Source organism: Phyllobates terribilis, unplaced genomic scaffold (assembly GCF_046119375.1).
Source record: "Phyllobates terribilis strain yellow unplaced genomic scaffold, ASM4611937v1 Scaffold_1__5_contigs__length_1240528914, whole genome shotgun sequence".
In the NCBI taxonomy this organism is placed as follows: Eukaryota; Metazoa; Chordata; class Amphibia; order Anura; family Dendrobatidae; genus Phyllobates; species Phyllobates terribilis.
The window spans coordinates 1,084,635,237-1,084,652,436 of record NW_027362761.1 but is presented as its reverse complement, the minus strand read 5'-3'; positions in this window follow the sequence as shown (position 1 = coordinate 1,084,652,436).

The following is a 17,200-nucleotide window of genomic DNA, read 5'->3' as shown; positions in this document are numbered from 1 at the left end:
AGCGAGTCAGCGACTAGCAGATCTGGTGAAGAAGAAGAAGACACTGCTGACTGTCCTGAAGATGTGGGGACAGGACACCCCTTGTACCTTAGCAGTCCCCCAGGATACACCATGCAGGATCTCCAGACCTGAGCGGGCACTAGATCTCTCGGCTCTGGATGACCAGTGGGTAAGCCAGTCAGACCTGGAATGAAAACTTCTTCATGTGTAATGCTCCAATCTGGAGCTTAATTTGTACAGACATATTTTGACTGTTTCTGAGTAGGGCTCGTCCTTCTGATGACAATGCCCAAACCGGCTTCTGGAGTTGTCAGACGGGAATCAGACACCGACTCTTCAAGGCTTTAAGCCCAAAGCTTCCGGTTAATCCGAGGCCTTCACTTGCCACGGAGACAGTCATGGTCATCTGTGGAGAGGAAACACTAACGCCAAGGGCAGCCTCTCCTACAGGCCTAATGTCTTGGGATTCTCCAACCTTTACTGGACAAAGACCGTCAGGGGGTCCCAAACCACAGCAGCAGGACCGCAATCTGATTTTGTGACTGAGTTCTGGCTTCTGCTTTGCCTGACAAAAATAGTAATCCTTCATGGATTCTGTGAGGAAAGCTGCCTCTACAGGCTGGGGAACAGGAGGTCTTTGGGAGGACAGAACCTGGCGTGACGGTTTACCTCTACGCCTTGCACGTCTGGACTGCCTCTTGAGGTTGGAAAGAGAAGTATTCTGTGGAGCATAGTCATCCTGTGTGGATTCTTGGTGGGCAGCAGTCTCTTCAGGCTGGAGGACTGGTAGGCTACCTACACACATTACCCATCGAGGCTGCTCCGGGATATTGGGAAGGGAAGCTTTAGCAGAGGCTTCCGGATTAGGGTCATCGAAGACCATTAGAAAGGCCATCAGGAAGGCCTGAAGGTCAAAGACGATAGGATACCATGCTTCCCATAGGGGGGTGATCCATTTCAAGGCGTCACCCGCTAGGCAGGACATCATAAATGCCACTTTAACCCGATCGGTAGGAAAACAGTGAGCATAGAACTTGAAATGCAGCATGCATTGCTCCACAAATGCATGGCTTCGTTTTGGATCCCCATAGTACCGTGATGAATCCGCAGGAACGAGTGCTGATAGATCCAATTGGGCTGGTGCGTAAATCGCCTGGGAGCGGGTGGCAAGTCAGAGCAGAGAGAAACCGCTGGCGCGGTGAGCAAGGCAGAGCAGAGAGAAGCCGCCGGAGTGGTGGGCAAGTCAGGGCAGAGAGAAGCCGCTGGAGCGGTGGGTAAGGCTGAGCAGAGGGAAGCCGCTGGCGTGGTGAGCAACCAGAGACGAACAGGGCTGAAGGTGCAGGCAGAGAGGACAGGGCTCTGTTCACATGGAACAAACTGGAAAATACAGGAAGATGGCTAGAACACAGGAGGAAGATACGGAGGAAGGGAAAAGGGACAAGCAGAACTAGATACACACAAGGTACATACTATGAAGTAGCGAGTGGACACAAAACTCACAAACAGAAGTACAGAGACAACGAGTTGGAGTTAGGTGCAGGTTCAGATACTGCAGGAAAAGGGAAGGTACAGACATAGAGACAAACAGGTAACAGACTAGGATACAGTTCAGACAGGAACTGCTACTGCAATGAGATACAAGAATGAGCCTGGGTATACAGCCCCCAGTGTTGCGGAAACAGACTAGAAGTCACATGTAACAGGCCTGGGTATACAGCCCCCAGAGTGGCGGAAACAGACTTGAAGTCAGAGATAACAGGTCTGGGTATGCAGCCCCCAGAGTGGTGGAAACAGACTAGAAATAGGACAGGACCTGGCAATACAGCTGCAAAGACAAACTGAGTGAAGGTGATGCTCAGGCCCCTCCTTCTGGGTGGAGGGGGTTTAAATATCCAGTGACTCACAGCAATAGGCTGGAGATGCATTAGGGGTGCGCCCACAGCAGCTATAAGAATCAGGAAGTAACCGGGCCGCCGCCCTAAGCAGTCAGTCAAGAGACATGCGCACAGCATGAACTGGAGCAAGGTTTGCAGGCTGGACTGACAGGTAAGATTGTGGTCTTGCATAGTGGGAGGTGGTGCACTATGCAAGCACGCTGCCAGGGATGTTACAATGCGCCAATTCTGGCACTTTGCCCTGCTTTTCCCGCTTGCCTTGGTACGGTGGCAAGTGGGGTAATATTTGTGGGGTTGATGTGAGCTTTGTAACGTCAGCTGACATCAAGCCCACAGGTTAGTAATGGAGAGGCGTCTATAAGACACCCCCATTGATAACCCCATAATCAAAAGTAATAAAGACACAGACACAGAAAAAAGTCCATTAATTGAAATAAACACTACCCACCCTCTTTCACCTATTTATTACTGTAAAATTAAAAATAATAAAACGCTATATTCCTCAGTTATCCAACGATAATCCATATGTCCCACAATGTGTTCCAACTCTGCTACATTTGGATTCATGGCTGCGCGGTGGCATGATGGACCGCTCAACCATGAATCCAGGAGACACTGAGCTGAGCCTGATAAATTTGCTTCAGTGCCAAGCGGTGTCATCAAAAGGTGACTGGAGTTCAAGCTTTACTTGCGCTGATTAGCAAAAATAGAGCAGACCGGACGTCTTTTTTTAAATGTATTTATTTATTGCACAGGTGCCGGCAGGTGAATACTCTCATCAGCCTCGCCTGCTCTCTCGGCTATCAGCGAGACTAGGTGTACATTGATGAAATTAAAACTCTCATCAGCCAACACCTGTGTCCGGGGGTAAACTTTTTAATGCCAGTCAGAGCTGCTGGCTCGCTACCGCCGAGCAGGGCGCTGCGATTTCGTTCTGGTACCTGAACCGAACATTTTTTAAATGTTCGGCTTAACTCGACAGACCGAATGCATACCTGTCTGCCCATCTCTAATGAAGATCATACACAGAGTGCCCCCCAACCCATAATCTATGAAGTATATGAAAATGGGTTTTCTAAACTGTACAGCACCATCAAATCTGTCACTAATAGAGATGATCAAATTTTTCCACTGGAAATTAACTTTGTGTTGAATTTCATAAAATTCGCCATTTCACACATTGCTGAAGATTGTATCAGTCAAAAAGCAGTCTCGCATAACATCAGGCTTTTCAGCTATCTCATGGCACTATAAAAGATTGGGCAGGGAAAGCAGTGGCCATTTTAAAATTTTACAGTTTAAGCATAACAGTTAAAGGTGCACAGCTTATCATTACAAATGGGGATTAAAAGGCATATATTTAAGTATGGTATAATACTGTCACACTGAAGAACATAAAGAATGGTATTTGTAGTCTCTCCTGAGACCTGTGTATCAACTGACAAGAGCTATATCACACATACCTCAGTCGGCAGCTGGGAGCATGGCTGTCATATGTGAAGAAATATATCTGTTCCTCACTGTGTATAAAGGAGCTCATCTCCAGCTTCATCCACCTTAATGTTGGTTTGTTTTCCAGTTGGGCAGTCAGTCTCCATGCACTGTTATAAAGTTGTCAAACTGATGGAGGAGTAGGAAGATAAAGCTGGAGATCTCATCGCTGATCACAACATGGGCTAATACATATTTCTTCACATATTGTAGCCGGCCGCCGACCGGGTTTGAGTGATACAGCTCTTGTCATTTGAAAAGAGGTCTCAGGAGCTGTGTGTCTTCAGTCTGAAGGCCTGTGACTAGGATGGTATGCAGTTTAAATTATACCAGAGACTCCATTTTGTGTCATTCTTGGAGAACCCTTTTAATAACATCATTTTTTTCCATTCTTGACGTGCTATAAACAAGCAGGGCAGTTTAAGTCCCCTCAGTCCTAATTTTCCTACTGAAGAAAAATACTGAAACCATAGCTAGTATGTCTGAGTCTATCTGACAAAGTGTGCTTCCTGGCTTGTGAGACAGACGAGCAATAAAAGTTTCTTTTGTATTTATTTTTGGAAATCTTTTTTTTCAAAGACAAAAGAAAAATTTCAACATTCCAAAAATTTAAATGCAACTGTCTACCACAAAAAAGTGCTTGGTTTATTTTTTAGATTTTTTTTTTTTTTTATATATATATATATATATACAGTTTGTTATAATAGTCCATTACTGCATGCGTACATGCCACAAAAATACAGTAGCCTGTTGCAGGTGCTGACATTTGGGACATGTGCTAACCTAGCTTTTCTTGTCAAGTCCTATTTTGGAGAGGGAGATATAGTATTTTTTTTAAACATTTTTGCATTACATTTTACTTTTGGCATACTTATTTTACTAGTCTATTTTACCAACTACACACTTTTTGACAATACAGGCTGATGCAGCAGTTTAATTTCCATGCATGTACCTACTTAATAGAGATGATTGAATATATTTAGGACTTGCTTGTGCACATGACCGTATTTTCGGTCTGAGTGCGATCCAGCAAATAATCGCACTCTGAGCAATATTATTCCATGAAACCGTGCGTTTGATCAGAGAGTGATTTGCATAATTGACCCGATTCTCTTTGATGAGAGAATACACGGTTGTCTGCACCTAGCCTTGATTTGAATTTAATTCTACTCAAATTTTACAAAAATCTGCACTTGCCAAAATGCAGATTTTTTGTAATTTGCTTGCTTTAAAATATCTAGAAAATAACTGTACCTACCTTGCCACTCACCTCTCTGGCTTATCCACTCCTCACCATCAGCTGCCTAGTCCTCGTCGCATCTTCTAATCACTGCCACAATCGCTGAATTCTGGGCCGATTCATGCTTTGTCTGGGACTTCTGGCTCTGGTGAGGCCGAGGGTGGTATTGTGCATACATGCACAATGTCACAATGTACATCATGACATCATAATATCATGACCTTCCACACTGTTGTGCAAAATTGTCCTGTACCTTATCAGAGTTGGAAGATTCAGCTCTCGCGGTGGTGATCAGTAGATATGACGTGAACCGGACAGGTGATATTGAAAAACTGAGGGTCCTGGAGATGTGAGCGGTGAGGTGAGTATATATATATATATCTTACATTTATCATGCTTTGGGGTCTGGAGATTGAAACTTGAGGAGAATAACTTTTCTAAGAATCAAATTTCCCGAGAAAATCCATGCAAATAGCCAAGTTCAAATTTTGCCTGATCTGCTTATCCCTATTATCTACCAATAGAGTATTCTTGATCATGACTTTCTATCTGGAAGAATATTGCGTAAATTAAAAATAATAAATAAAAAATTATACAGCTGTATCACTTTTGTCATATGTATTTTACTAGTCCATTTTAGGAATTGCACATCCCACAAAAACTCAGACTGATGCCGGAGTTTACTTTGACTTTACCTACCGAAAAACAGAGAATTCTGTTTTACGGCTGTTTGCCAGGGAGGGGAGTAAATTTCATTTAAAATAAAATAGAATATTTTTAAATATTTTTTACACACTTGTTTTTCTTTTATACACATTTTAATTGTTGCATAATAGTTTTACAAGCCCACAGAGACTACTTGCTTAGCAAGTCATTTAAAAAATAAATTATACTACGTTCACACATTTCCCCGTTCCAGTATGTTTTAGAACATTTTTTTAAGTTTGGCATTTGCAGACACAAAGAAATTATGCCAATACAATGGAAGTGGTGTTGTTGCATTTGCTTTTTTAGCCATCACGTGTACCCTACCTAGCATTTGTGGTTGGTTCCATATTTTTGCAAGGTTAAAAAGAGTGAATACACTTTTTTGTGAATATTTTAGTTGTGTCCAACATGTACGGTAAACAAATTAACACTGGCAAAAGACATGATAGTATCAGATAAAGTAAAAAAATACCAAAGCTAAAAATCTAGTAGCCACTAGCAGCACCACTAGCACTGCTGGGACCAGCATGACTAGCGTTGTAGTGTCAAACTGAGGACACAATTGGCCTCCTTTGCTTCTGGCAATCGTATTAGTAGGGAGACAGAGGAGAGCATAATAGATTATATAGCAAATCACTCATATCAATCAGAACAGTATGATTTTACTTCTGACAGCAACATCGTCAGTTTGAGTCAGTGTTCTATGCAGTCCACCTCCACTGTCAAAACATCTAATCTTTTTCATACAGGACTTTCAACTGCATTCATGGCACCTCTATCCATACAGTCCCTTAATTCCCTAACCCACAACTTCCCAGTGGTCAAGGAAGATCTATCACAAGAACAAAAATCTTACTGTTGATTTATTGGATGAGATTGACAGCCTTTGCATTCAGAGGATATGGGCTGAAAGAAAAGAAGTTAGCTGTGTTGCTACCTCTACAAGCCATTGTGGTAGAGTCATTTGCAGTGTATTTGCACTCTGGGTGAGGCCAAATCTTTCAGCAGGATTTTGCTGATGATGATTGGGTACCAAATCGTTGTGCCAAGGAGGTGATGTCATCAGAGAAAGAGGGCGGTGCACTTGGCATTAAAGAGAATAGATGATGTTCGGCCAGAAGATCTTTTAGGGAAAGATGCGTTTCTTCTGTGGCCTTCTAAGGTCACCTCAGAGGTAAGTCATGTAATGCTGGATGTTGGTGTAGACAGCTCAACTGTGCCTGAAAACTCTGGTGGTGATCAAAGTGGTGGTGAGTCCTATGTGCGGACATCTCGGGTGCGGGAATTGTTTTCCGGAGGACTTATCTATTGTAGTGTACATGAAACGCTGTTTTAAAGTAAGCCATTGACAATCCTGACACACATCGATCTAGAAACTATGTTTCTACATCAACATATGAAATGGCATCACTTGCTCATGAGGGGAAGCAAACTGATCAGCGAGATGTGTAATGCTTAAAGGGGTTTTCACATGAACAAAAGTTGATTTTAATCAATAGATCTTGGAATAATAATAATTTCCACAGTTGGATGTGTTTGAATAAAATGTTCCTGTGCTGAGATAATCTTATAAATGTGTCCCTGCTATGTAATGTGTAATGGCTATGTCTGATCATGCAGGAACATGGCCTGATCATACTACATCTCCTGGGCAAGGGGTGGAGTATACAGACATTATTGGATTCTGGGGTATAATTCGGGAAAATAGTGGAGCTGCAATGGCACAGGATACAGCTAGAGATACCCCCCCTACTTACCCCAGGATGTAGAATAATGGTGTCCACGGCAAGCGGTAGCCGCCGCGGCAGTAATAGTCCACGTGGTCGCGAATTAGTCCACATCATGTCGAACTACCTACCTGTCCCAATTTCTAGGGGGCCGCGGAACACCACTCTTGAAGCCAGAGCAGTGTGAAAAGGTTATTGGTTGGATAGCAAATAATGCTTCCAGTCACTTTGCCACCACCACCACCCTCTCTTTCACACAGTCCAGTCTCAGTTGCCATGAGTCTGGACCACAAATTCCTCACCCCGATCCTCCTTCCTCCCATCACTCCAAGTGCCCTGGAGAGAGGTGATCCCACACTTGGACACTCCTAAAAGCTGTTCACTTTTCCATTTATAGATTCTGGCCTCTCTCCCGGCCGGCTTCAAGTTCGGCAAAAGGAGATCGCATGTAGCAATGCCCAAATATTTGAGCAGCCATGGTCACATGAAGGCGATGGTGGAAAAGTGCAATTACTGTCATTTGAGAAGGATGACGATGATGAGACACCACTGCTAGCAAGTTAGGAGGATGCCCAGGGTGCGTACGTGGAAGACGAGGTGGTGGACGATGAAGTCACTGACCCAACCTGGCAAGGTGACATGCATAGCGAAGACAGCAGCATAGAGGGCGAGGGAGGCATAGCACCACAACAGGCAGGAACAAGCAGTGGGGTGGTCACAGACACAAGGCGGGCAACTGGTATGGAGACCAATGGAGAATCGATTCGCTGCAAATTGAATTCTTTGGAAAAATTTGTCAAACCAAGCAAATTTTAATTTCTAAAAATTTGACCATCTTCAATCACTACTAGTGTATCTCAGTACTCGAGATGCTCGGAGCTCGCCGAGTACTTTCAAGATGCTCGGGCGGGAGCTCGGGTCCCTGTCCTGCATGTTTGGCGTTCTTTAGAGCACAAATCATGCAGAAATTGTCTGCCACTCACTGTAATGTCACAGCCATGGTGGTTGTGGCATTACAGTGATTGCCCAAATCGATGGGAACAGTGCTCACAGTGAAACATGAAAAGCCAGCAATTCAGCAGCGGCATACATCGGTACCCGACAATTTAGAACAGAAAGAATAGAGCATCACACATAGATTAGATAGATAGAAACATGTCAGTCACATATATAATAAGTACAGTGACAGTGTTGGTTACTGTACTTGTCATTTAGTGTTAAAATAAAGGATTTATTAAAAAAAAATTAGAGTGGGATTCCCCGTAATTTTAGTCTCTAGCGGAGGTTAAGCAGACGGCTGGGGCAGATGTTTGAAGCCGGGGAAGGGGGTAAAACCCACGGAGCTTTCCAGGCTACTAATATCAGCCCCCAGCTGAATACCTAGCATTTACTAGCTATTAAAATGGGGGACCCAAAAAAAAATGACGTGGGGTCCCCACTATTTTAATAGCTAGCAAAGGTTTGGCAGACAGCTGGGGGCTGATATTAATAGCCCAGGAAGGGTGCCATGAATATTGGCCCCCTCCCAGGCTAGAAACACCAGCTGTCAGCCGCCCCAGAAATGGTGCATCCATAGGATACGCCAATTCAGGCACTTAGCCTCGCTCTTCCCACTGCACTGTAGCGGTGGCAGTGGGGTAATAGGGTTGGGGTTGATGTCAGCTTATAATGCCAGCTGACATCAAGCCCAGGTTAGTAATGGAGAGGCGTCTATAAGACACCCCCATTACTAACCCCATAGAGAAAGTTAAAAAAAAACACAAACACCCAGAATAAAGTCCTTTAATTGAAATAAAGACAATTCTTAAATGTTATAAATTAAACTCTACTTACCGTATCGCCCATTCCAGCTGAAGCCAACGATCTCCTGCAATAATAGTAAAATAATAAACCAACCGCATCCTTACCTTTCCATGGTTCCCAGGATGAACTTCATTAAATACTTAAAAAAAAATTTGACGTGGGGCTTCGCCCTATTTTTGTGTCCAGCCAGGTACAACTAAGCAGCTGGGGGCTGGAATCCGCAGCGCAGTGTGGCCCAAGCTTTCTGGCCTCCCCTGCTGTGAATTGCAGTCCGCAGCCACCCCAGAAAATGCCGTGTTCATAGAAGCGCCATCTACTGGCGCTGTACCCAACTCATCCAGGGCCCTGGTGCGGTGTCTCACTGGGTAATAAAGGGGTCAGGGCCATCTTGGTATTATCAGCTGGCCCCAAGCCCGAAATTCATGGGGTCACGCCAATATTAGACATGACCGCTATGAATTTCTTGTAAAGTATTTTAAAAAAGCACAACACCCAGAATAAAGTCCTTTAATTGAAATAAAGACACATTCCTTTAATGTTCTAAATTAAACCCTACTTACCGTATCGCCCATTCCAGCTGAAGCCATTGTCTTCTGCAATAAAAGTAAAATAATAAACCAACCTCATCCTTACCTTTCCATGGTTCCCAGGACAGCTTCAGCTCTGCTATATTGACATGACAAGCTGGATCGTAGCAGAACACTGCCATCCAGCTTGCCGTGCCACAGACACTAAGAAGCTCCTCAGTGAAGCTCCTCAGTGTCTCACTGTGACGGCATCCAGATGAGCCGAGTTCATGTACAATGAACTCAGCTCACCTCATGCACGTCACTGACAGGGTGGAAGAATTCTTCTGCGCTCAGTGCTTGAGCATGAGAATTCTCTCCCACGCTGGGATGGCATTGAGATGACAGGCTGGATCACACCTGAGCGCTGCCATCCAGCTTGTCATCCTTCAGAGACACTGCAGAGCGCAAGCATGCCTGCGCTCAGCAGTGTTTATGAAGGATGGCATGCTGGATGGCAGAGCTCAGCTGCGATCCAGCCTGTCATCTCAATGCCATCCCAGCATGGGAGGATTCTCCTGCGCTCAGCGCTTGAGCAGGAGAATTCTCCCACGCTGGGATGGCATTCTGATAGCAGGCTGGATCGCAGCTGAACGTTGCCATCCAGCTTGTCATCTTTCAGAGACACTGCAGAGTGCAAGCATACCTGCCCTCTGCAGTGTCTATGAAGGATGGCATGCTGGATAGCAGCGCTCAGCTGCGATCCAGCCTGTCATCTCAATGCCATCCCAGCGTGGAAGAACTCTCCTGCTCAAGCGCTGAGCGCAGGAGAATTTTCCCACGCTGTCAGTGACGTGCATGAGGTGAGCTGAATTCATTGGACATGAACTCGGCTCATCTGGATGCCGTCACAGTGAGACACTGAGGAGCTTCACTGAGGAGATTCTCAGTGTCTGCGGCATGGCAAGCTGTATGGCAGCGTTCTGCTACAATCCAGCCTGTCATTTCAATGTAGCAGAGCTGAAGCTGTCCTGGGAACCTTGGAAAGGTAAGGATGAGGTTGGTTTATTATTTTACTTTTATTGCAGAAGACATTGGCTTCAGCTGGAATGGGCGATACGGTAAGTAGGGTTTAATTTAGAACATTAAAGAATTGTGTCTTTATTTCAATTAAAGGACTTTATTCTGGGTGTTTGTGGTTTTTTTAACTTTGACTATGGGGTTAGTAAAGGGGGTGTCTTATAGACGCCTCTCCATTACTAACCTGGGCTTGATGTCAGCTGGCATTATAAGCTGACATCAACCCCAGCCCTATTACCCCACTGCCACCGCTACAGGGCAGTGGGAAGAGCGAGGCAAAGTGGCAGAATTTGCGTATCCTATGGATGCACCATTTCTGGGGCGGCTGACGGCTGGTATTTATAGCCTGGGAGGGGGCCAATACTCATGGCACCCTTCCTGGGCTATTAATATCAGCCCCCAGCTGTCTGCCTAGCCTTTGCTAGCTATGAAAATAGGGGGGACCCCACATCAATTTTTTTGGGGGTCCCCCATTTTAATAGCTAGTAAAGGCTAGGCATTCAGCTGGGGGCTGATATTAGTAGCCTGGGAAGCTCCGTGGGTATTACCCCCTGCCCAGGCTTCAAACATCTGTCCCAGCCGTCTGCTTAACCTCCGCTAGAGACTAAAATTACGGGGAACCCCACACCAATTTTTTTTTAAATAAATCCTTTATTTTAACACTAAATGACAAGTACAGTAACCAACACTTTCACTGTACTTATTATATATGTGGCTGACATGTTCCTATCTATCTAATCTATGTGTGATGCTCTATTTTTTCTGTTCTAAATTGTCAGGTACCGATGTATGCCGCTGATGAATTGCCGGCCGGCTTTTTTAAAGAGACAAAAACACTATTATTTTTTTTTTTAATAAATCCTTTATTTTAACACTAAATAACAAGTACAGTAACCAACACTGTCACTGTACTTAGAAACATGTCAGTTACATATATAATATCTATCTAATCTATGAGTGATGCTCTATTCTTTCTGTTCTAAATTGTCGGGTACCGGTGTATGCGGCTGCTGAATTGCCGGCCGGCTTTTTTAAAGAGATGGGTGCATGAAAATCGGAGGGCACTAGTGTGTTCCAAGTGCCCTGCTATGTTTTTCATGCACCCTCCTATATACCCTGCCTGCCTATATATTCTGCCTACCTGACGTTTAATTGAGCACTGTTCCCATCAATTTGGGCAATTTTTGACCTTTTGCTGACAGCCGGGGGGGACCGCAAGAAAAATGCTCGAGTTTCCCTTAGACTTACATTGGGCTCGCTGCTCGGGTCGAGCACCCGAGTATTCCAATGTGCTCGACCCGAGCTTCGAGCACCCGAGCATTTTAATGCTCGCTCATCACTAATCACTACGTTTAAAAATACAAACTGCATACATTAATAAATAAATCTTTTACACCCAATGAGACAAATGTTCTTACGTTGAAAATCCTTGTTAAAAAAAGGTGCATAATATAATATTGAAAGGAGTATTTTTTAGTCCAGCTTAAGTTTAAGAAATTCATGAGTCGAGGTGTATTCAGTCTCTACGATCCCAACCTGACTGATAGCAATAGTTTGTACTGACCAGTATGAGATTCCAGAAGGAAAAAGGACACAGAGGTCTTATCAATTAGGTGAGGTAGACAAAGATTGAATTCAAATGTGTATTCTAAAATCTGTTGACAAATGTGCTATAAGTTTGAAGACCATTTTAACCCATTTGCGGCATTTTATCTCATTAGACTAAATGTATATCCATAGATGTATCTACTTTCCTACAATAGATTTACCTAGAAAAACACAGGATTTTACAATGCTTTATGTATGTTGCTATTTTTTACATATGTGCTGCACAATAAAGCAGTCATTGATCACAATGGTTTGATTTACAATTTGCTCTTTTAGGCCAACATACCGATATATCTCTGCCACAATAACAGACCGTTACATAAAGAATTCCCCCACATCTATAACTATTACGTAACAATTATCATCATAAAGCCTGGAATCTAGAAATTATCACTTAGAAAAGCTTCTTAAAAGATCATATTTCAAATGAAAGCGCTGAGAGCTTTGCAAATAATACGATTATAATACACTGTTAAACTAGTTCTTAAATAGCTTTGTTTTGCGTGTAGAAATAGGCCATCCATTGAAACATCATAAACCAATGTGTATTTAATGATTCAAATATTTTTTAGTCTCCTCTGTTGTCTGGACAAAGAGAGGATTTCCTTTGCACATGAATGACATATTTAGTCACGTACGGTGCCACAATTCTAAATAAAGCATTAAAACTAAACCCAATTCAGTCAAACTCTATAAAACAGCCAGACTAAATTTGGCCTCATTCGATCTGAGCTTTACCAAACATCACAGATTATTAAGAGGATTGGAGAAGAACTGACAAAACAATATAAAATTACTTTTAGAAAATCATCAAGCAGTTCTATAGGTATAATTCAATTCCTAAACATAGGAGTCATTTTAAATATTTATTACACATTTTTTGGAAGAGAGAACAATGAAATCACCAGAAATGTCACAAATGTGTTCCTGTTAAGTGGAGGGTAGCAGGTAAAGAAGCTTTAAAAAGCTAAAGATATGTTGTAAAATAACTCATTTTTCTATTTTATTATAATACATTTATGCTATTGTAAAGTTATTGTGGTCATTATCTTTAAAAGATTTTGATCTTTTTCAAGGGCAGCAAAACTGAATTAAATTATTATGCTTTGTAATCTCTGGCTTAGAATAATAAAGAATATAGAACATGATGCTTTACAATGTAAAAAATATAAAAGTTCTTTTTTATGCTATATAAGGTTTTTCTGACCTTCAGATGGGTAACCAATTTGTCCTTTTTCTGTGCAAGGAAAACCTATATTTCTCGAGTCAGGGCAGTGCTTGAAGTCCATTGACAGAGATGGACCAAATCTACTTAGACACCAATACACCTGTTTTCATTAAAATACTTGAAACCAAGTTATAAACAGAATGTATCAGACCCTGGCTTTATCATTTCAGCTAACCATGTTTTACTTTGAAATACTGTATCATTTCCGAGAAAAACACACGTCACAGCCATCCATGGAGCATGCCACCTGGGAGGCTAATCCCAGAGGCTGGTCTCCGCTGGGTTCTCCCAGCCCCACTCCCCTTAAGTGACAGGACTTTCCCTATGTACATACTTTGCTGCCTCTCATGTGATGCCCAGCTTTTGTACACCACTATCAATTTTTTAAGAATCTCATGAATATGACTGCAACACTTCTCTGGCTAAAAAATCAACATTATGAATGTCAAAAATATTTATCAGTGCCAATTTTAGTTCTTTTTGAGACTGAGGTCCCGATTAATCAAAATGTTTTTTCTAGAAATCTGTTGTAAAACACTTTTACAAAGTTTGCAAAATTTGGCGCCTTTTGGAGTTTTCACACCAATCCAGGCCAGATATGCCCAAGTGGTTGGAGCATGGATGGTATAGTGTGTATTAAAGCTTGCCCAGCAAATTCCTCAAATGTTACCCTAATTTAGTGGGGAAACTTATGCAAGAAATGGAAAAACTTGCATTATGAGGCACGGGTCAGTCATAAGATGCAGGGATGAGTAAAATCAGTTTTGTTTATTAATAGAATCCTGGAAATAATTATTAAAATGTTATAAAGTCAATCCGTATTATGATGATGAAGGTTCCATTAGTGAGTGAAGTCTCCGAAGTTAGGTGGTTAGGCTAGGAGAATGAGCGTACCTTAGAGGAGGAGAAAAGAGATATTAATTGATATGGCCAGCTAAGGGGGTTACAAGGTGGAAATGTGGAGACTTTTGGTGGATTACCTTGTGTAGGATCAGAGAAAAGATGATCACACAGCAGGGGTCTGTGATGGGTTAAATTGTAGAGATGTGTGCTGACTGCAAGGGAGAAGTGAAATAGTTATTTGTGCTAAGAGAGCTGTATTGTTGTTGCTAGGAATTATAGTTACCTGAATTGGTAGATATGGTTGGTCTGTATCCTCTTTAGAATGTGCTAGAGGGTTTAGGCTGACGAAAGGCACCTTTATGGAGGATGCATGAAGGGGGAAAGTAGATCACACGTCACCCACTACACACATCAGTAGAGGGCATAATAGAGTATAGACACCATTAGACTATTAAAAATAATTTTTATTAATTCATTAAAAACCAAAAATATTATCACACAATAATAATTAAAATTTAAGCAGGAGAATTATTAACAGTCCAGGATTATATATATGGGTCTCATTCCACCACCCCCTGGAAGAAGCGTGGCCAAACGGCGTCGTCGGGGTGCAGTTTCGGGATTTCTGGGGTTACTGCTCTTTCCCTGTAAGTAACTGGCATTTCTAGGACTCATGGGGTTGATAGTGTCTGGGTTTTAGCCTATTGTAAGTCTTTGGATATGTCCCTATACTGCAATATGCCTAGGCTATTAGTACAGGATATCTCAGATTGGCACTTTACATATACATTAGATATCTGTCTAATCAATGGAACAATCTGTATAGACTATTAGGTAACACTTTAGGCATATTTCCATTAGAATTATAAGGCCATTAGCACATGACACTTTACACATTGGCACCTTACACACCCCGGATATTTAACTAACTCTATTTGGTACATAATCATTAGGGTAATAAACCCAGGCTGCTTGCACTCGACACCTTATGGGCAGCTGCACTTTATATTCTTCGATTGAAAACCCATAAATACTCTATGGAATTGAACTTTATAGTTTAAATATCAGTAAAATATGTAGACTTTCTTTGCCTCTCTTATATTGGATTGAGACCTATATATATAATCCTGGACTGTTAATAATTCTCCTGCTTAAATTTTAATTATTATTGTGTGATAATATTTTTGGTTTTTAATGAATTAATACAAATTATTTTAAATAGTCTAATGGTGTCTATACTCTATTATGCCCTCTACTGATGTGTGTAGTGGGTGACGTGTGATCTACGTATTGTCTCTGGAGTGACATATTCCAATTTTGTGGCCAAGTGTTGGTTAATGAAGGGGGAAAGGTATATTTGTTAAAATGTTGATTTTATTAATTTGTACTGATCCCGGTGGGTCCATAAAGGATGATGCAAGGGACTGATAGATACCAGTCGCAGGTAGGATGAATAGTTACACCCAGGTGTTAGAGGGTAGTTTGGTGCTGCTAATGTAGAGTCTTATTGGTCGTATTCTCTAGACACTCCAGGGGGATGCACAGGGGGCACCCACCAGGGATGTCAGAGATGGACCTGGTAAAAGTCAAGGCACAGAAGCGAGCCTGTGTGCGGCGATACAGTCTATCTCTAGCAGTACATGTAAAGACTGTATACTGCTTGTGACAGAAGGGAACTGCTTAAAATTTCATTAGGCTTACAGTGTTCACCCTGAAGGTGATACAAGTTTCTATTTTTTTGCCTTTTTTGCATGTTTGAAAAGCCCTGCAGTACCATGTAAAATTCAGGAGCTCTTTAATATGCATAAACTAGAGCCTGCTGATCCAAAGAAGCTTGAAACGTTTATGATACACCCAAACCAATATGTCAGAAAAGTATTATAATTTGAATTGATATGTTTCCTTTCTAATTTTCTTTTTCAATTTACTTTTTAAATAAAAGTTTAATTGGATAATAGGTTTAATTACCGTAGCAAATTCTTTGCAATTATATCTCTACCCTTCAACATTCTTGTACTTTCAACTGCAATGTAAATGACCTACATTAATAATACACATAAAACTTCTACAAAAGTGTCCAGCAAATGTCGCTTTTTAAAAAAAAATGTTTTTATTTTTAATAAACTGAATTATTACATTTGTTTCTAAATTACACCGATATGAGGTACATGAAAAGTGTTGTACTTTTATAATTAATTAAAGCTTGGCGTAAGCATTACAAAAAATCCTCATTGTATTCTGCAACTTGAAACCAAAATGATTGTCAGTAGCATAGTTATTGATTTTGGTTCGTGAATCGTGACATTTATTGATAAATTATAGGGTGAATACATTTTTTATTTGGCAATTCTCTCAATAGAACTTAAAAAACAGCTGGGCAAATACTCGAGAATAATGTTTTACAAAAACATTTTTCCTAAATGGAGCTCAATATACAGTAGTTGTTTTGCTGGAGTTGGAAAGGTTTCAACTAGAGATGAGTGGATTGTTTGAACTCTGCATTTCCGGTTTTGCAATTGTTTTCCCCAAAATTGGATTCACGTCGAATAATTTTGCCGCAAATCTCAACACTAAAAAATCTCTAATTGTCCAGAAAATATGTGTATTTCAGTTCTGCAATGCCATCACAGCCTTATTGATGTCCAAATGACCTCAACCTATCTGGCTAAGTGTAAACGGATGATAAACAGCGATTTCTTTTGGAAATGATGTTTGCGTTTCCATCTTACAATGCAGGAAGTACAGTTTCTATGACACATGTGCGTAGGATTCATAATTTTGCTTTAGTAGCAATCAGCACTGAGGGGCTTAATATTGCCCTCCTTGCTTGCACTGAGCAAACAATATAAAAGGTGTTATTTAGGTGTTGTAACTGTAGTATATCAAAGATCAATCAATTCACAGTTACATTGAGTGACTAAACAGTTACAGCATTTCCTTATATATAACTTGACTCTTTGAATTAGCGTTATCAGAGTGAGACTACCTCTAATTTTCAATCTACTTCAGCACTGAAGTAGTACACCACAAGCAGATAAAATTTTTCGACCCTTATGTGGAATAAGCTGTCT